General features: G+C 41.8%; 1 long non-coding RNA gene across 8 annotated transcripts in view; it reads right to left on the bottom strand.

Annotated features, from left to right (window-relative positions):
* The window catches only part of LOC142436339 (uncharacterized), a 38998-nt gene extending 22502 nt beyond the window's left edge, over positions 1-16496 (bottom strand). For 2 of the 8 annotated variants that reach the window (XR_012781887.1, XR_012781888.1), the window contains exons 1-4: positions 14300-16493; positions 12522-12695; positions 6407-6552; positions 1259-1370 (exon numbers count right to left, since the gene is read on the bottom strand). This is a non-coding gene — a long non-coding RNA (uncharacterized LOC142436339). Of the gene's footprint in view, positions 1-616; positions 799-1258; positions 1371-6406; positions 6553-12521; positions 12696-14299 lie in introns of all 8 variants that reach the window. The other 6 variants (XR_012781886.1, XR_012781890.1, XR_012781889.1 and 3 more) reach the window with 5 other exon arrangements.
* Positions 16497-18958: the final 2462 nt, after the last annotated feature.

Here is an 18958-nt window from a genome sequence, read left to right as displayed (position 1 = left end):
AAAGATACTGGTGTCAGACTGGAAAACCATTGGAGGGTACAGGTCTGTCTAAGCTCTGCCTCATATGAATCAGAGCTGATGTTGACAGTTAATTCTCTCTCCTGCATCTCTAGTTAGAGGAGGTGAGATGCTGTCTCATTTTTAAACCACTAATGCAACAAGACCCATTTTAGATGCATTGATGAGAATGCTGCTGTGTGGGAGAGTATTTAACATATCACCTTCAGAAATAAGCATTAAAGAAAGTTACTCAAACAAAAATCCCATGGACTACTGAACTCTCCTAAGGAAGTGATTTTATTTCTCCTTAAAAACCATGTATAGCATATAATTTGAAAGATATGCTGGCCATAGAATAATAAATTATGAGCTGGAAGATAATGTTATCCAAAGAATCCTCAGTGCTATATTATGTTCAATGTCAATAGTTTATTGTTAATCCTATGATCAATATATTCCTAATCTTCTCCAGCCAAATGTTGAAATCAGAGTAAAAGTTTAGCTCTAAGTTCTACTATTTCAAATTTCTGCTTTTCCAATGAACTGAATCAGTATTATACAGGCTCCTACAATTCCAGTAGAAAATACAGAAAAGGATAAAACACATCAGAAGCACCTGAGCCTTGGCCATTTTCTTTAGTCCTTAGGACACTACAGGCAAATGGGATGCTCTGTCTTATCTGGATCAGCTCTAATGATGCTCACAAATTTCAATCTCTCGTGAGGAAATCCCAAAAGTAATAATACAAGGCACTCTTCCTCCTTCCTCTAAGCTGCTGGTGATGCACCATCGGCAGGCTGATGGGAGAATACAGTGTAACACATAACCAATAGGTCCAGGTGCTGTTACTGTTCTTTCCTTCTTCTAAACACCCAAAGTCCCCAATACTGTTAACGGTGCCCTTATTGAGTAATGGGAAACATGCTTATACCATGAGCAATAAAATCTAAAACTCATAATGTTCACACATGTGAATAAAAGATTATTTTATAACAAATAGAGATTGGGCAATCAAATATAAATATAAAAAAATAAACAAAGAGTTGGATCCCTACCCCACAGCATACAAACTACCAATTCCTTACTGTGTGACTCTCAAAGAGAATGACAAATCAATGAACCTTTAAGATGATTATGTTAATTAAAGCATCTGGAAACATTTTACATGGGATATATAAAGAGCTATTATAAACTAAAGATTATTTTATAGGAGAACTATAAATTGTAAAATAACTTTAGAAACACTTTTAAACTCACCATCAAGTAGAGTTAGACATATAAGCTGCAGATAGGACACAGGAGAACTGCTGTACAGAGCTTCCAAGATTCTAAAGCCATGACAGGATGCTAATGGGTGTATACCTCTGACCTTGAGGATAGAAGTCCAACACTTAACACATGTCAAAAACAAGGCTCCATAATAAACATTTATTAGATTGAAATTTATATCTATACATATATAAATTACATATAAATGTAAATGAAGAAGTATATATCCCCCAATAATGAGTGCACTTTTGAATCCCAATATAGATAATGTTTTTAATATACCATTATTTGTAGTACCTAATGCAGTTAGATCAGTGGTTCTCCACCTATGGGTTGAGACCCTTTTGGGGGTTGAAGGACCCTTTCACAGGGGTTGCCTGATTCATAACAGTAGTAAACTTACTGTCATGAAGTAGCAACAAAAGTAGTTTTATGGTTGGAGCTTCACCACAACATGAGGAACTGCATTAAAGGGTCGCAGCATTAGGAAGGTTGAGAATCACTGAGTCAGACAGGTGGTCTATACAAGTACACAGTCTAGCTATGCCCCCTTAACTTTCTCCAAATTATTTACCTGGGTTTGTCGCCTGCCAATGTGAACGAGGAAAAGTTGTCCCTCATAGTGGTTACTGTCAGGCTGCTAATTGCAAGGTCAGCAATTGGAAACCACCAATTTCTCCTCGAAAGCATGAGTGACATGGCTTTTTACTCCGTTATAAAGTTACAGTCTTGGAAACCCACTGGGGCTGTCATATAAGACAATCGGGCAGCTTGGCCAACAATACATTGGTACCGTTGTGCCTTGTGGTTATGTAAATAAACTGTCTGAAACCTAACCTACAGATTAGTTACTTTGGAATTCATGTTACAACTAATTGAGTTATTTCAGAGACAGAAATTGGGATCTCACTACCAACAAAAAAGAAGAACCAGGGGGACTTGCGGCAAGATGGCGAAGGAGTAACAAACACCAGAGGAACTCCACAGAATTCAAGCTAGGAGAGTTACTTAGAGATAACTGAACACTGCTGGAATGCAGGAGGAGCATCATAAAGACAAGTAGGCACAGACCCATGGGGTTTTGAGGGGCTGGGGGCTTTTGGTTTACTTCAGTGGAGGCCGGCTGGGGCTTGACCTTTGCCCCGCCACTGTCTCTGCCAGAGCCAGGACCATTTGGAGCCTGTAGGGCTGCTTGGTCTCAACACAGCCACAGTTTGCCACCACCTGCCTTGGGGCAGGCACTAGACCTTTGCATCTCCTCTCTGTCACCCTATCAGTCTTGGAGGGCTGTGCAGCAGCCTTTTCTCAACACAGCCACAGCTTGCTGCTACCACCTCCGAACAAGGATTAAACCCTTGCAGCTCCTCTGGCCTGGATAAGGGCTCAGCTACATTGTTGCTTTCTATCCATCTCTTCACTATATTCCCCCTCCCCCGCCCCTCATGGGCACATTTGGCTTGCTTTTTAACTTTTTTTTCTCCTCTTTTCCTCTTTCTTGGTCTCTCACACTCTACTGCTAACCTCCAGACCACTCCCTTAGCTTAGGGCATTTACACCTGAGCCACACGCAGCTAGGTGAGCTCCACCCTGTGTAGTTAGCAGGCTGGAAAAATCCCTGCTGGCCCCCAACAGGGGATACTCTGCTCAACTTCTGACTGGGGAACTCCTTCCAGCCTTTGTGCCTGTGGGGCATAAGGCAGCTCGGCCAACACTCCTCAACAAAAGTTACTGCAGGAGCCTCTGCCCAACCTCTGCAACACCAAAGCAGGCAACCCTTCTGGGTCACTCCCCCGAGAGGGAAGCCACAGGAGGACAAAGTGGTAGGTTAATTCCATAGTGAAATAAGCTATAGGCAGTTCAAAGTCTCCCAGAGAGAGCCAGTGCTCTTCGACTCCCTGGAAAATGGCACCTGGCTCATCTAAAACAACGCAACACAAGCAGCCATCAGCCCCAAAAACCTCAACAAAAAAAGGAGAGGAACAAAAGGCAAAGCCAGAAGATGTCCTGAACATAATGCATGCATAGAGGAAGCAGACATTGAGCTGCCACAGAAAGAAATTTTCAGAATGTTACTTGGAGTCAGGGGATATGAGGGAAACAATACAGAAAAATGATGAAATGATAGAAAAGGTAAAAACCATAAATCAAAGAGAAATACAGGAGCTTAGGGAGGAGATAACAAAAACCAGTAGCACACTCATGGACCTCGACAAGCAACTGGAAGAATCAGAGGCCCGCATCAGTGACTTGGAGGACAGCCAAGCAGACTTCAACAAACGAGAACAAAAATCTAATAAGATCATCAGAGAAGCTGAAGAAAACTTAAGAACTAAGTCTGATGCTATGAAGCGGTACATCATTAGAATTATTGGCTTACTGGAGGAAGACAAAACAAAGAAGTCATCTGCAACAGTAGTGAGAGAATTCTTGGAGGAAAGCTTCCCCAGCTTAGTGAATTAAAACAAGGCAACCATTCAGGAAGCTGAAAGAATCCCAGCAAGACTGGATCCCAAGAAGAAGTCATCAAGGCACATAATAGTTAAATTATCCAACTTTGAGGAAAAGGAGAAAATCATGAGAGCAGCTAGGGGAAAACAAGCAATCATATATAAAGGTTCCCAAATAAGAATATGATCAGACCTATCAGCAGAAACTATGAAGAAGAGAGAGTGGAGTAACATTTTCAAAAAATTGAAGGAAAACAATGCAAACCCAAGAATACGCTACCAAGCCAAATTATCAATCAAGATAGATGGAGAAGAGTCATTACATTGCACGCTCATCTCGATAATATGATCACTGAAGACAGATTTGTGCATAAGCAAATGTGGTGAAGAAAGTTGATGGTGCTCAGCTATCAAAAGATATAGCATCTGGGATCTTAATGGCTTGAAGGTAAAAAAGCGGCCATCTAGCTCAGAAGCAACAAAGCCCACATGGAAGAAGCATACCAGCCTGTGCAATCACAAGGTATCAAGGGATCAGGTATCAGGCATCATCAGAACAAAAAATCTTACCATAGTGAATCAGCGGGGGAGTGTGGAGTGGAGACCCAAAGCCCATTTGTAGGCCACTGGACATTCCCTTACAGAAGGGTCTTGGGGAGGCGATGAAACAGTCAGGGTGTGATGTAGCAACGATGAAAATTACAACTTTGATCAAGTTTCTGGGTGCTTCCTCCCCCCCTCCAACTGTCATGGTCTGAATCCTGACTTGCAGGTCTGACTAGACCAGGGGATGTACACTGGTGCAGATGGGAACTGAAAATGCAGGGAAGCCATGGCAGATAATCCCCTCAGGACTGGTGGTGTGAGTGGTGATATTTGAAGGGCACAGTGAGGTTGGGTTGGAAAAGTGGAACCTATTTCAAGAATCTACATGTGACCTCCTCCCTGGGGGACATACAACAGAAAAATGGGACACAGAAATATATGACAAAATAACAATTTATAAATTATCAAGGGTTCATGAGGGAGGAGGGAGTGAGGAGGGAGAAGAAAAATTGAGGACCTGAAGCCAGGGGCTTGGGTGGAGAGCAAATGTTTTGAGAATGATGAGGGCAACAAATGTAAAAATGTGCTTTACACAATTGATATATGTATGGATTGTATTAGGAGTTGTATGAGTCCCTAATAAAATGACTTTAAAAAAAAAAAAGAACCAGGAGTAGGGGCCTTTAGATCCCAGATTCTTTCACAGAAATTCTTCAATCCAGCAGACAGGCAGCTGTGACACAAGAGTGGACATGAAGGGAAGAAGCAGCAACAGAGACATGGTGGCAGCAGAACCAAGAGCCTGAGACAGAGCAGTGGCATTCCCAGACCACAGAACAAGAGAGCTAAGTGCCTTTGGGCAGGAGGTTAGAGGTGAAATAGGGGTACATTTGAGTTCTTATCTGGGGAACTAGATTTGCCAACCCACATAGAGCTAAGTGTGTCTGGTATAAGGCTAAGGTGCAGAGAGAGAATTTATCCGCAGAACTAAGAGAACTTTGTAATTTTTGTACATTTAGGACAGAAGCCAGGGGGTTGCAGGGCCTGACCTCACCTGCAGGTACGGCTGTCAAGATGCTGTCCCAGAGAACTGTACCTTGAGGCACTGATGATGCTAAATTGTGTGTTAGGGTGGAAAAGTGACTTCTTTGTCAAACATAATTTGAGGAGAGCATTTATTGAACTTTAAGAGACAACAAAAGATACGCACACACATCATATGGATAAGGGAGGCCATTAGCAGTTCAAATGCAACTGAGGATTCAGAGTCGAGACCCTAGATAAATAGGACACAGAACAAAAGGCCATGTCACAGATCATGATTGGTGGCAAAGCAATACATCAGATACAGGTGGGACTGCAGCAGCAGGAATGGGACCATAATTGGGACATGCACATTATTAGATAGAAAGACTTAAAAGATTGGTCCAGGGCCTTCAAACTGAGGCAATCAAGGCCAGACTCATAACAATGGCCCCTGTGCTGTCCTCGCTTAGGTGAGCTCCATCAAGGATACATCTAGGCAGGCCCTTGGAGGGGGATGGATGGAGAGGAGTGCAGGCAATCTATTTTGTAAGGCATTTTCCGCAAGGGTAAGATGATCTACATTCTTGGCTAATTATCAAAAGGAATTCAATGGAGGCTTAATCAAACTGGGGAGGCAGCAAATGGACAGAGTTGTCACTGTCATCAGCAATGCAAACCTTAAACCCAACTCAGTGCCACAGAGTGGATTCTGGTTACAGTGACCCTTTAAAGGGAGGTGGAATGGCCCCTTGTGGATTTCGGAGACTATAACTCTTACCAAGATTGGAAACCTTGTTTTTCTCCTCAGGGGTGACTTGTAATTCTGAACTGCTGACCTTGCAGTTAGCAGTCCAATCTGTAACCACTATGCCACCCGCCTTTTGCAAATTGGAGTGCTCACAATTTAAGTTCTAATACAATTATACATGGTTACATTATCAGCAAATTCTATCATTCCGGGAGATGCGCAAATTGCTCGGACCCCGACCAATGGGGCAGCCTGGGTTCTTGTACACTGGTGTTTCCTGGGTTCAGACCCCAGAAAGCTCAGATCCCTCCTGCTTCCCCTCAAACTCCTCTGCCCAGTGCTGACCCCAGGAACCCCAGGGATGCTCACCCTGCTTGGAGTCAGGTGAATGGATTTGGTTCACGACCCAGTCAGAAGTTGAAGTCCTTCCTTGTCATGCTTCAATGTGCAAGACACTAGTACCAGATTTCTAGCTCCCTAGACTGGACTGTATTTCTCTGTGGCAAATCTTTGTTCTGAAACAGAAGAGGAGGCAATGTTGAAAAAGGCATATCACTTTCTTGGCCTGTACTTCTTGCGCTAAATAGTGACCACCCCCACCACCTGGGATCAAAATCCTGCTCAAAGCTGAGGGTTTGCATTAAACAAGGGTCCACTCTATCTTTGCAGAGCAATTTTACTAATTTCCCAAATATCATGATCAACTTTGGATCCACAAAGTGGAAGTACTTAAGGCCTCAAATTTCTCAAGCTCCATTGAAGGTAAATATCTTCTTTTCACCAGCAATCTAACTGAAGAACGGAATATTTTATGAAGAATGTTCTTTAAAAGCCCATAACGGAACCTCAGACCAAAACCCTTGACATATCTGGTGAAAGTGATCAAGCTGAATCACGCTCATATCTGCCACTCCAACTCAGGCTGAGCTTCTCATTAAGTAAAACCTACTCCAATCCCCTTGCATCCTGGGTATTCTTTACAATATCTATTGTGTGAAGAAATCCCTATGGTTGGGTAGCCCATTTATGCACAATAGTGTAGTAACTAGAGAAAGTTTTTGTACAGGTGGACAACAAGAGACAGAGCGACACCAATAGCACATCCTAGAGGTACCTTGGCCAAGATAGAGATATTCTAAACAAGAAAACAAGCCAGGGGAATCCTTATTTGCTACTCTCTTAAGCTCTTGTGTTTACAGATGTCCGATTTTAAAGCCTTTGGGAAAGACTGCAGCTTACAGTCATGGAATGGCAAGGGGTCATGGTAAGAGCCAAGGTGAGGGAAGATGCTTAAAAATGCAAGATGTATCCAGAAAAGAGATGACTGATCAAACCATTTTGTCATCTTGACCTAAATTCTGGATTCCAAGCTTTCTAGGTAATGCTGACTGATGGCAAACAACACACACTGTAGTAGTGGGCTTATTGGCTTGGGTTCAAGGATGTCCCATCCATAGTCTCAGGTGTGAGTGACGATTTGTCCCGTCAAGAGGGGTGTAAATCATTTATCACTCTAGAGGATCCAGCCAGAGCAAGTGATCTATGAGAGTCGAGTGGGTTTCAGGATGTTCAGAAAGTTTACAATCAACTGAATCACAATTCAATTCCATGAGAAACTTCAAGGCTAACTGTAAGACAGATTAAAGTTGAAGATTCTGGCAGCTAGACAGGAGAGTATTCACGCAATATGAATAGACGCTTTATTCTTTTTGTCTAAGTTCACGTTATTGGGTGAAACATAACAATAATTGTCAGAGTAACCTTATTAATATTTTCTATGAGACCAGTAATAACCTGTAAACAAGGTCAGATAATGATACTTCAAGAAAACTGTAGAGCAATATTGATAATGGATCTACATGAAAAAGTTCTTGAAAACATTGGGAATAGAGTCAGAAAACACATGAAAATAATTACACATGATAATTAAGTAGAATCTATCCTAGAGTTGATTTAATATAAGAAAATGAGCACTGTAATATATACCAATTAATGTAAAAAAGAATTAATAATCTAAATAGACACAAAACTTACTAAACAAAGTCAAAGACTTTTCATGCTAAGGAAAAATAACTCTACAAATCTAACATAAAACAAATATAGTTCAAAATGTTAATATGCTAATATACATTCCTAAAAAGAAAAAGTCATACTTGAAAAAACATCACCCCACGTCAGAAAAAGGACAACCATAAATGTCCACTTTTACCAGTGATATTAAAAATTGACTGTATGTTCTAACTAGAGCTACCAGGTTCACTTTTTTTTAAGGAAGAGGCTTCCAAAAAGACATAAAAATTCCTTTAATCATAATTTAATTATCACATCCATAAAATATTCACGATATGCCATGAATAGCTAATAAATGCTAAAACATTGTAGGCTACATTTAAACACGCTGAAATAACTCTTGGTACTTAACTCCCTAACTATTAATTGTTAATCAGAAGTGGAAGGGGAAGGTGGGGGGAGAAAGAGGGAACCTATCACAATGATCTACGTATAACTCCCTCCCCAGGGGGATAGACAACAGAAAAGTGGGTGAAGGAAGACATAGGGCAGTGTAAGAGATGAACAAATAATACTTTACAAATTATCAAGGGTTCATGAGGAGGGGGGAATAAAAATGAGAAGCTGACAGCAAGGGCTCAAGTAGAAAGAAAATGCTTTGAGAATGAGTATGCCAACAAATGTACTAATGTGCTTGACACAATGGATGGAGGTGTGGATTATGATAAGAGTTCTACAAGACCCAATAAAGTGATTTAATAAAAAAAGAAATACAGCATGATCAAAATTATAGCATTTATCTTACAGAAAAGGAAGTACAAATGTATTCAGATTAAAACCCTGAAACAGGGAATTTGTTTCCACCCATTCTGTGATGAAAGCATGAATTTAGAGTCCTGTAGTTTTCTGTAGTGTTGAAGGTCCTCATATACTGATGAATTAATAAACTAAACCAAGGCATTCGTGTGCACATATAATATTAGAGTGACTATATAGACACACATATATGTATGTGATACACACACATATATGTATGTGATACACACACATATATCAAGCTGGACAACAGATAGGATTGATGCTCACCCAAAAACTGAAGTTTGGGGACTTGAACACACTGAGCCATGGATGCTCTAGGTAGCATTGGACCCATGGGCTTCAGTTGGACTGGGCTGGGATGTTCTCTTGATGAAAAGCTCTCTCTTATGCATATGTCAGTGTCTATAGTTTTATTTTTCTAGAGAACCCAGCCTAAGGCAGATCCCCATCACATTAGTGTCATATGAGGGCGAAAAGGTGTACCTGACATGCTGCTCTTGGAGAAAAACACATCACAAGGAAAGTGTGAAAAGATAATCAACAATTCCCTGACACTGAGCCAGTCCTATGCTCCTCTAGGTCTGTGGAATTTTGGTGGAAGAAAATCTATTTATAACAAAAATATCAGAGGGGCCAGCCCCAATCCCAACTAAGAGGACAGCTGCCCCTTCCCCCAGAAGAATTTACTTCAGAGGACAACACTGAAGCTACAGCTCAGGGAAAGGGACATGTCTGATCAGAGCACACGGGAGAAAATGAAGGGGGAGGAAGAGAGAGTGGAGCACACATCCTGGCCCACCAAGCTTTGAGGACAATATGCCTGCTCTGAGCAGCCCATGCAAAAAGAAGCACTATGGCTGCCCCGACTATGAGTCATGACATCCCTCACTGACCTATAGCCCTATAGGGGACAACACTGGAGACAGTTTGGGAATTGCATCCGATCTGACCCCACCACACCCAGGCAAAACACTAAGGGTGTTGTGCAACAGAACAGCAAGGGAAGTAGAGCAAGGAAGTCCCAAGAGTACCAAAATTAGACTCGGGGGCCAAAGCGTGGCACCCCATCAGACTCCACAGAAAAGCACTCCTAAAGGTCAACATAGAGACCTCTAACTTTTTACAGGCTTTTCTCTTTTTTCCCTTTTTTTCTTGTTGCTGTTGTTTTGTTTTCTTTTGTCATTTTGTTTTGCTCTTTTGTGTGTATGTGTGCTTGTGTGTGTGTATGTGTGTGTGTGTGTGTGTGTGTGTGCATATTATATCTGCACTTCTAACTAGATAATATAGGCCAGATAAACAATCTGGAGGAGAAAGCAACAGGACCCATGGTTGGGGCGGGGAGCATGACATGGGAGAAGGGGAGGTGGGGGAAAGAAAGTGGTGTTAACCAACCCAGGGAAAAGGGAACAATCAATAAGTGATCCAAAATAGTGGGAAACAGAAAGATTTCTCCAAGTCATCTCCCCCAAATATATGTTAGACTTAGGACACTGCTCACAATTAATGGTAAATAATTGTCAAGTTACCTCCCTGAAGGCAATCAGCTGTCAGAGGACTGTCTAGTCCCACCACATATAGGGCCCATCCCTGCTGTTAAGGACAATGGGATACTTCCCCCTAAAGGCTTCAATTTAGACCCTGCAAGGTGGGTTTACAGTACACCTTACTGATAATGATTTCTACAGTGAACCAGAGAACAGGTCAAACCTGCTCAGTGACATCCAAAGTTAGGCTGCCATGCTGAATCTCGGGTCCGCCCATCTTGTCACATGCACACCCTTACTCCCTCCTCTTCCAACAGCATATGAACCCCTACAGCATCCCACTCCCATTACTATATTACCTATAGCACAACACTTTCCTGTGATGGATTTCTTCACCTGTAATTAGGGGGCCTGCACATCCCCAGATGATATAAAAGCCTTGGTTAGCAATAAATATTTCTCTCCCCATGTGGACCACCAAGTGAGGCTGAGGTGAACATGCAACTATGAAATGTGTCTGACTCCATTATTTCAATCCCTCTTCTATCTCTCATGCTCCCTATGACTTTACTATAATCTTTATTTATTATCACTGTACAATTGCACCAACCGACCCGCTGTGATGTGTTAGGGTCTGGCCTTTCCCCTGACACAAAATAAGTGGCAAGGAGGGTGTAAGATGCCTGGTAGGGATTGATCAAGGCAATGTAACTGAGAAGAATTACTGAAACCCTGAAATTACTGAACTACAGACAGAGCATGATAGTGGGACAAGAGGAAAGTAAAAGGAAATAGAGGAAAGAACTAGGAGACAAAGAGCATTTACAGAAGTCTAAATACAAGCATGTGCATATGTAAATATATTTATATTAGGGTGGGGAAATAGATCTAGGTGCATATATTAATAGGTTTAGTATTACGGTATCAGATGGACATTGGGCCTCCATGCAAGTGCTCCCTCAATGCAAGAACACTTTGTTCTATTACCTGGCATTCCACGATGCTCACCTTCCTAAGATGATAGCTGAAGACAACTGTGTGCAAAGAAAATGTGAAGAAAACTGATGGAGCCCAGCTACCAAAAGATATAGCATATGGGATCTTAAAGGGTTGAAGGTAAACAAGTGGCCATCTAGCTTAGAAGCAAGAAAGCCCACATGGAAAAAGCACACAACCTATGGATTGATTACAAGGTGTCGATGGGATCAGTATCGGGCATATTGTGAATGAAGGGGAGTGAAGATTGGGGATCCAAAGCCCGTCTGTCAGCAACTGGACAGCCCCTTACAGAAGGATCATAGGGAAGAGACGAGCCAGTCAGGGTACAGTGTAGAAACAATGAAAATACAACTTTCCTCTACTTCCTAAATGCTCCTCCTCCCCTCCACTATCATGAACCTAATTCTCTTACAAATCCAGCTAGACCAGAGGATGCACACTGGTACAGATAGGAACCTGAAACATAGGGAATCTGGGACAGAAGATGCCTTCAGGACCAGTGGTGAGAGTGGTGCTATCATGAGGGTGAAAGGAAGGTGGGGCAGAAAGGGGGGACCCATTACAAGGATCTACATAAAACCCCCTCCCTGGGGGATGGACAACAGAAAAGTGGGTGAAGGGAGACATCGGACAGTGTAAGGATGAAAAAATAATAATTTATAAATTATCAAGGGTTCATGATGGAGAGGCAGTGAGCAGGGAGGGGGGAAATTGAGGAGCTGATACCAAGGGCTCAAGTAGAAAGCAAATGTTTTGAGGATGATAAGGTAACACATGTACAACTGTGCTTGACACACAATGGATAAATAGATAATAAATAGATAAAGCTATCATGTTAACCTTGAAAAAACACAGAGCTCTTACAAGGCACAATGCACACATAGCCTCTCTGCACCAAAGGTCAACACTCACATTTATAACACGTAAGGAAACTTAGTAGACTCATAGTCACACTTGATATAAGAAATCAGTATAACACTAAGAGCCTTATATTCATGGGGAAACATGACATCATGCTCCTGAGAGGAAAGTACTACACTTGTTTATATAACAAAGTATTCCCATTACTCAGCTCACATACTGCAATAGCATCACTGAGTATGAAACATACACAAATATACATATACACACGCACGCACACATCTTTCCGTTTTTAATGAAAATATTCATACCTACTGAGGCCAGGTTTCTAAAAGTTTCCATCATCCCGTGTCTCTATAGTTTCCTCTCAGAAAGGTCCAGCAATGCCCATTCTTCCTCGGAGAAATTCAGAGCCACCTCCTCAACAGCCACAGTGTCCTAAAACATCCCGTATATTCTGGCTTGGCAAGGTACCATGCATTCCACTATGTGAAAGGATGAAGAAGACAGTCCTGGGGAAACAGAGACTTCACATGGGCATTAGACACAGGGGTCTTGCTCTAAGGATTTCCATCAGGGTTTAGCTAACCCACTTCACCCACTAGATCAGCTGTTCTGAACCTGTGGGTTGCAACTCCTTTGGGGGTTGAACAACCCTCTCAAAGGGTTCTCCCGTTCATAACAGTAGCAAAATTACAGTAATGAAAATAATTTTTTGGTTGGGGGGTGAGCACACATGAGGAACTGTATTAAAGGGTTGCAGCATTAGGAAGGTTGAGAACCACTGCACTAGACACACTCCCTCACTAATTACATGTTATCCCAAGGACTGCATGCTTCTAGCATAATGAGTTTATCTCTGTACAGTTTGTCTGTGACCAACTGCAGCCTTATTTCTATCTAGCTGTTTCAGAATAGAGAACAGTCAGAACACATAAATCAGATGAATGATCAAAAATAAAAGCCTCGATTCCAAATTCATATCCTCTCTTCCATTGGAGGGAGGATTGAAATTAGAATATTTATCAGAACAGGAAGCACAGGGTGAAAGGAAGATGACAACTAGGAAACACTGCAGAATTTGTGCTTCTCCCTGTCGCCCCTCCTTAGCCATTGGAGAGCTGCTGGTATGAACTAACAAAGTAGGGACCCAAAGCCCTGGAGTCATGGTATCCTCTTGGAGAATTCTACGTGATCAAGAGCTGACGTGTTACCTGGTGATAGAGATGATTATTTGGGGAATTATGAAATTTTCTATAGAGTGTCTATGTTACTCGCCTACTTTCCAGTCACTCTGCAGTTGCACGCTTGTGTATTTTGTATTTTCAATGAGATAGGACAAGCTATTGAAAAGGGAAACCGGGCAAGAGTGAAAGGTAACAACAGAATATAGATACCCTCTGTACACTGGTACAGATAGGAACATGGAAACAAGGAATCCAAGGTGGATGATCCATTCAGGTCCAGTGGTGAGAGTGGCGATACCAGGAGGATGGAGGGAGGGTGGGGTGGAAAGAGCGAACTGATTACAAGGATCTACATATAACCTCCTCCCTGGGGGATTGACAACAGAAAAGTGGGTGAAGGGACATTTTGGACAGTATAAGATATGACAAAATAATAATTTATAAGTTATCAAGGGTTCATAAGGGAGGGGGTAGTGGGGAGGGAGGGGCAAAAATGAGGAGCTGATGCCAGGGGCTTAGGTAAAGTGCAAATGCTTTGAGATTGATAATGGAAATGAATGTGCAAATGTGCTTTACACAATTGATGTATGGATTGTGATGAGTTGTAATATAATGATTAAAAAAAAGAATATATGCAGATATCTTGAAAATTTTCCCACTGAGACAAAGCTACTGTCATGTAATTATTATGGACTGCTCCCCTCAAAAAATACTGGATACGCACATCAATACACACTAAGCTCATAGGATATACTGACAAAAGAGCACAATATATTCAGTATCATAATAGCATGTCCTTTTTGCTGATTGGGAAAATGTACTTAGGTTCCAATTTTCTTATAAGTTGACTGAACTTCAGTGCATTTCAATGTTAAACTGTTAGGATACTAGGACTTACATACCAGGCTTTGAGATGTTTTTCACATTTTAGATTTTTAAAGATTTTTTCACATTTGCAGATCATGGAAGGACGACTAGCTGAACATGATGACCACTAGCATTCTCTCAGCTGTGGGACTGGCCTCCATGACTTGTCATACTTTTGTTCCCGCATCTTTTCAGGAGAGACCAGTCCCTGGAGAAGGACATGGTGCTTGGTGAGGGAGAGAGAGGCAAAGAAGAGAAAGGCCTTCGCCAACATGGATCGACACAGGGGCTGTCGCAATGGCTCCAACGTGGGAACATGTGAGGATGGTGCAGGACAGGGCAGTGTGTCGCGCTGTTACATAGAGGGCTTTAGGGGCTGGAATGGACACGAAGCCACCTAACAACAACATAGAAAAGGTTGCACTTTATGCTAAGATTTCACAGCATGGCCAACTAGCTATGGCATAAAGTCGCATGAGCTGTCACGGTCACTCCACAATTCTGCTACAACAGTGTAACCTAGTGTCGACCCAATAAGCCTTTCAAAATCTCATCCACAGCAGTGCATCGGGTGCCGGGTTTTAAAGCCTTCCCTTTCCTTCATGATGAACCAAAACCAAATGGACTGCGGTCAAGTACATTTTAACTCATTTTGACCATAAAACAGGGAGTGGAACTGCTCGCTAGTGTTTCCAAGTCTGTAAATCTTCACGGGCCCACGCAGCCTCCTTGGCCTCCCTTGATGGGCCTGGAATGCTGGAGCCACAAAGGGTCTGGCCAGCGGCATCGATTAAACCAGTGAACCACTAGGGCCTCTTTCACACAACATGTTCATGATAAAACACTGCATTTATTCAGCAACCACGATTCTGAGGCAATTTCCAAAAAGATTTGGCCACATTGGCTCATTTAGTCCTCTTGTCACTCACTTTTAAGCAGATGTTGCTCCCAATGGGATAGAGCTGAAGTCACCAACATTACTCACAATTTCAGTATTGCTCAAATGAAAACTTGTTGAACCAGGTCAGCATGCAGGTCCATGTGTGTACAACTAAATGCCTGGCAATTACATTTCTGTTCATATGCCCAGAGCTTTTTATTCTGTCAGTCATCAGTTACAGAGATGATCTGGATCTTCTGTGTAGTACAAAGAGGAGATGAAGAAAACAATCTATTCAATTCAGATAACTGGAACGCATTGTCCTGGAAAAGCCAGGACCCTCAGACAATACTGCTTACCTCAGGGCCGTACAACTGGCTCTTGCATATAAGAAATTATTAGATTGATTGAGCAAATAAAAAACCATTGAGCAAATCAGAACAAAACCAGACCAATGTGTTCTGAGAGGGCACACCATTCCAAAACCAACAGTTCAACCCTGGACACATGAGGTGGCTATGAGTTGAAAACACTCCACAGTAAAAAACAAGAACAAAAGCACAAGGCCAAATGATAATAACTCTTATGAGAAATGCAACAGAGGTGGAGTCTAAGCATTAACACATACATATTTACATTTCGTGAGCTAGTGTAGGGAGAAATAAAATGATCACTTTAGGAAACACTAGCCAGAGAACCCTGGCATGATAAGGAAATTCTAACAACATGGGAAGGTTCTGTGATGAATTTGCAAATGCTCAGTTCGATTTCCGTTTCTCAAACATACAGGCTAAGGAGTCAAAGAGCACCCAGGTCTTCAGGGGCCGGAGAGGGAAGCTCCATGGTCAGCCACTAAATGAAAAGCTCGTTAGCAATAAGCATTCATGGAACTTCCCACACTGGAAAATAAGTGGAGCATGAAGAAGCACCAGCAAGAAAGTAAAACAAAAGAGGCAATAGTTAAAAGAAATGCAAATGAGGACGTTCAGGTTTATGACCAATATGTGAAGAGCTCAAAGTCACCATTCCAGTCTCAGAGATAAAAGCTGACCATGTTGAAGTCAGAGTACGGAGGTCACAGGGCATGTTTTTCTTTCTGGTGTACATTTTTTAAAAAAATTACTGTCATTGAGTCAATTCTGACTCAAAGCATCCCCACAGAGCAGAGTAGAACAGGGCCTGCGCGTTTCTGAAACTGCAACTCTTTAAGGGAGTAGAAAGCCTCATCTTCTACTGTGGACCAGTGAGCGGTTTTGAATGGCTGAACATGTGGGTACCAACCCAACGCATAGCACACTACATCACCATGGGTGCACAGTGTTGTAATAAATTGGAGAAAACTAGATGGTAACTAACAACAAGAAAAGCATCCTTTTAAATGCCTCTAATTAATTACTCTAGTTAGGACCCAGAGCAAACATCTGTCCTCAATACAGAGGGGCGGTGAAAACAGGTACTCTCTCAGCTGATTTCATTGTGAAATCATTCTGTGTACCTGCCTATGGGGCCCTTTTGTTTACAAGTGGTTTTCCTTATCTGCCCTTAGTAGTCTAATCAATTGCATTCATTGAAAACAGTGATTTGAAGGATGTGATGGGATTAACTAATGGGTAGTCCAAAAGAGTTTGTTCCTAGAGGAGAAAATACCAGACCACAGGGTATTAGGAAGAAATGTACTTGCTATGTTTTAAGGATAGTCAAAGCCCAGGTTGAACAAATACATTTTTATAAGGATAAAGGAAGTCAGAAAGGTGTGTCGTTGGGATTTCAATGAAGAAATGCAAAAAGATTGAAATCAATAAAAAAGTAGCATGTTCCAAAATTTCATACCATTGTGTGCTCACTTTCCCTATAAGATCACTAAAGACAAATGGGGGATGAACAACAGAAAAGTGGGTGAAGGGAGACATCGGACACAGTGGATGGATGTATGGATAGTGATAAGAGTTGTCTGAGCCCAACGTAAATGATTAAAAAAAATAGCATGTTCCAAAAAACTCTCCTCCACTAATATATCAGTTCCCAAAACTGTCAACAAAAAATATTCTATTTTTTGCACTTCACAAGAGTCCACAAAAAATGTGAATCAAATTGCATTTAGCCTCAAATAGCTAATAAGGGGTCAAGAACAAGGGTTGGCATTGTCCGCACATAACTCCCTGCCACCACATCTGGTCCAACTCACAGCAGAGCTATCACAGAGCAGAACTCCCTGTAGGACTCCCACGCCTGCACATCTTTAGTGGAGCAGGCAGACTCATCTTCTCTGCACATTTCTGGTGAGTGTGCACAGCTGCCCTTGCAGTCAGCAGCCCAATATTTAACCCACTGGACAAAAGGACTCCTTTGTTCACGTGTCCCACATACAATAAAGTATCATTACAGGAACTCATGAAAGACCTACAGAAAAAGAAAAGCAGCTCCAGAAAGGCCCACCAATTTGTAAGGGAAGCTAATTCCTGACACATCAGGCTACACAGGGCTCTGCCTGCAAGCACTCACACTTCAAGATGCAGGTCCCTAAATGGAGTCCCTGAGTAGTGTGAGCAACAGAGTGCTCAGCTACCAAACAAATGATTAGAGACTGAAGGCAACCTTAGAAGAAATCAACAACTTCTGAAGTTAGCCAATGAAAATCTTACGGAGCATAGTTTTACTCTGAAACCACATACGGTCACCATATGGAACCCAATGGTAGGCAAAATGATTGATATTTAACAAGTATTACTTAATTGAGATACAAGGAGCTCATTGGTAGCCAATCCTTCATGCCATGAATGCACAAGGGGTTTTTGAAAAAGGCCATGGGAAAATGGAATAAAAATAATGGAATTTTTCCATTTGGAAGCTACTGCATATCTTTTCCTAATAGATTATGCTAAACAGTGCAAAATTATGCTAAATAGAATAATGTCATAAATCTTTTTAAATTCCTCAAATATTGTACATCTTTAAAGTATTTAGGATCCCTGTTCATCTTCCATGATAATTCAGAAAGAATACTAAGCTATTTACATATAGCATCTCTCTTAAAGATCTATTAAAGCTGATATTAATTTTATTCTCTATCTATGGTAAAGAGACCAGTTAGGTTACCGTATATATGTACGATACACATAAAAACTTGAGAGCTGAAAATTTACAGAATGACTTTATTTTTCTGGGTCCTGCAAATTTTACAAATTCAACTGTGTGGTTTTTCATGTTATAGTTAGAAACTCAATCTCCTTGTAGTTTTGAATTTTCCTTCTTTGATAGATTGCCAGGTTTCATAGGTTCTGGCATGTGTGTACATACACACATGTGTGTCTTGCTTAGTTTTTTATGTCCCTGAGCATGATAATGGTTACCATGGATAGGTGTTCATGGAAAGGCTGGAAGTTTGTGTCTACTCAGTCTCCAGGGAAGAAAGCCTGGGTGATGCACTTGAGAAACCAGTCACTGAAACCCCTCGGCAACATCCCTGCACTCTGACTCACATGGAGTCCCCAGGAGTTGGTGTGGGTTTGATGGCAGATGCTTGATTTGGTTCATTCCTTTGGGGGAAAAATGAATTCTGGTATCATTTGCTACTCTGCAGGCTGGCAGTTCAACCTCACCAGCACATCTGCAAAAGGAAAATGAGGCTGGTTGCTTCTGTATAGATTTTGTTATCAGATACCTATGGAGGAACACTATGAGTCAGAATTGACTGTGTGGCAGTGAGTTTGTTTTGGGGGGTGGGACAAAGTTTCTAGGTGGCACAAACAGCTTGCACTAGACTGTTCCCCTGAGGCTTGATGGGGGTAAACAGCCCGCATTACTGTGGAAGAAC

This window comes from Tenrec ecaudatus, unplaced genomic scaffold (genome assembly GCF_050624435.1).
Source record: "Tenrec ecaudatus isolate mTenEca1 unplaced genomic scaffold, mTenEca1.hap1 Scaffold_2223, whole genome shotgun sequence".
Classification (NCBI taxonomy): Eukaryota; Metazoa; Chordata; class Mammalia; order Afrosoricida; family Tenrecidae; genus Tenrec; species Tenrec ecaudatus.
The sequence above is the reverse complement of the archived record's forward strand: the minus strand, read 5'-3'. Positions and strand labels throughout refer to the sequence as shown.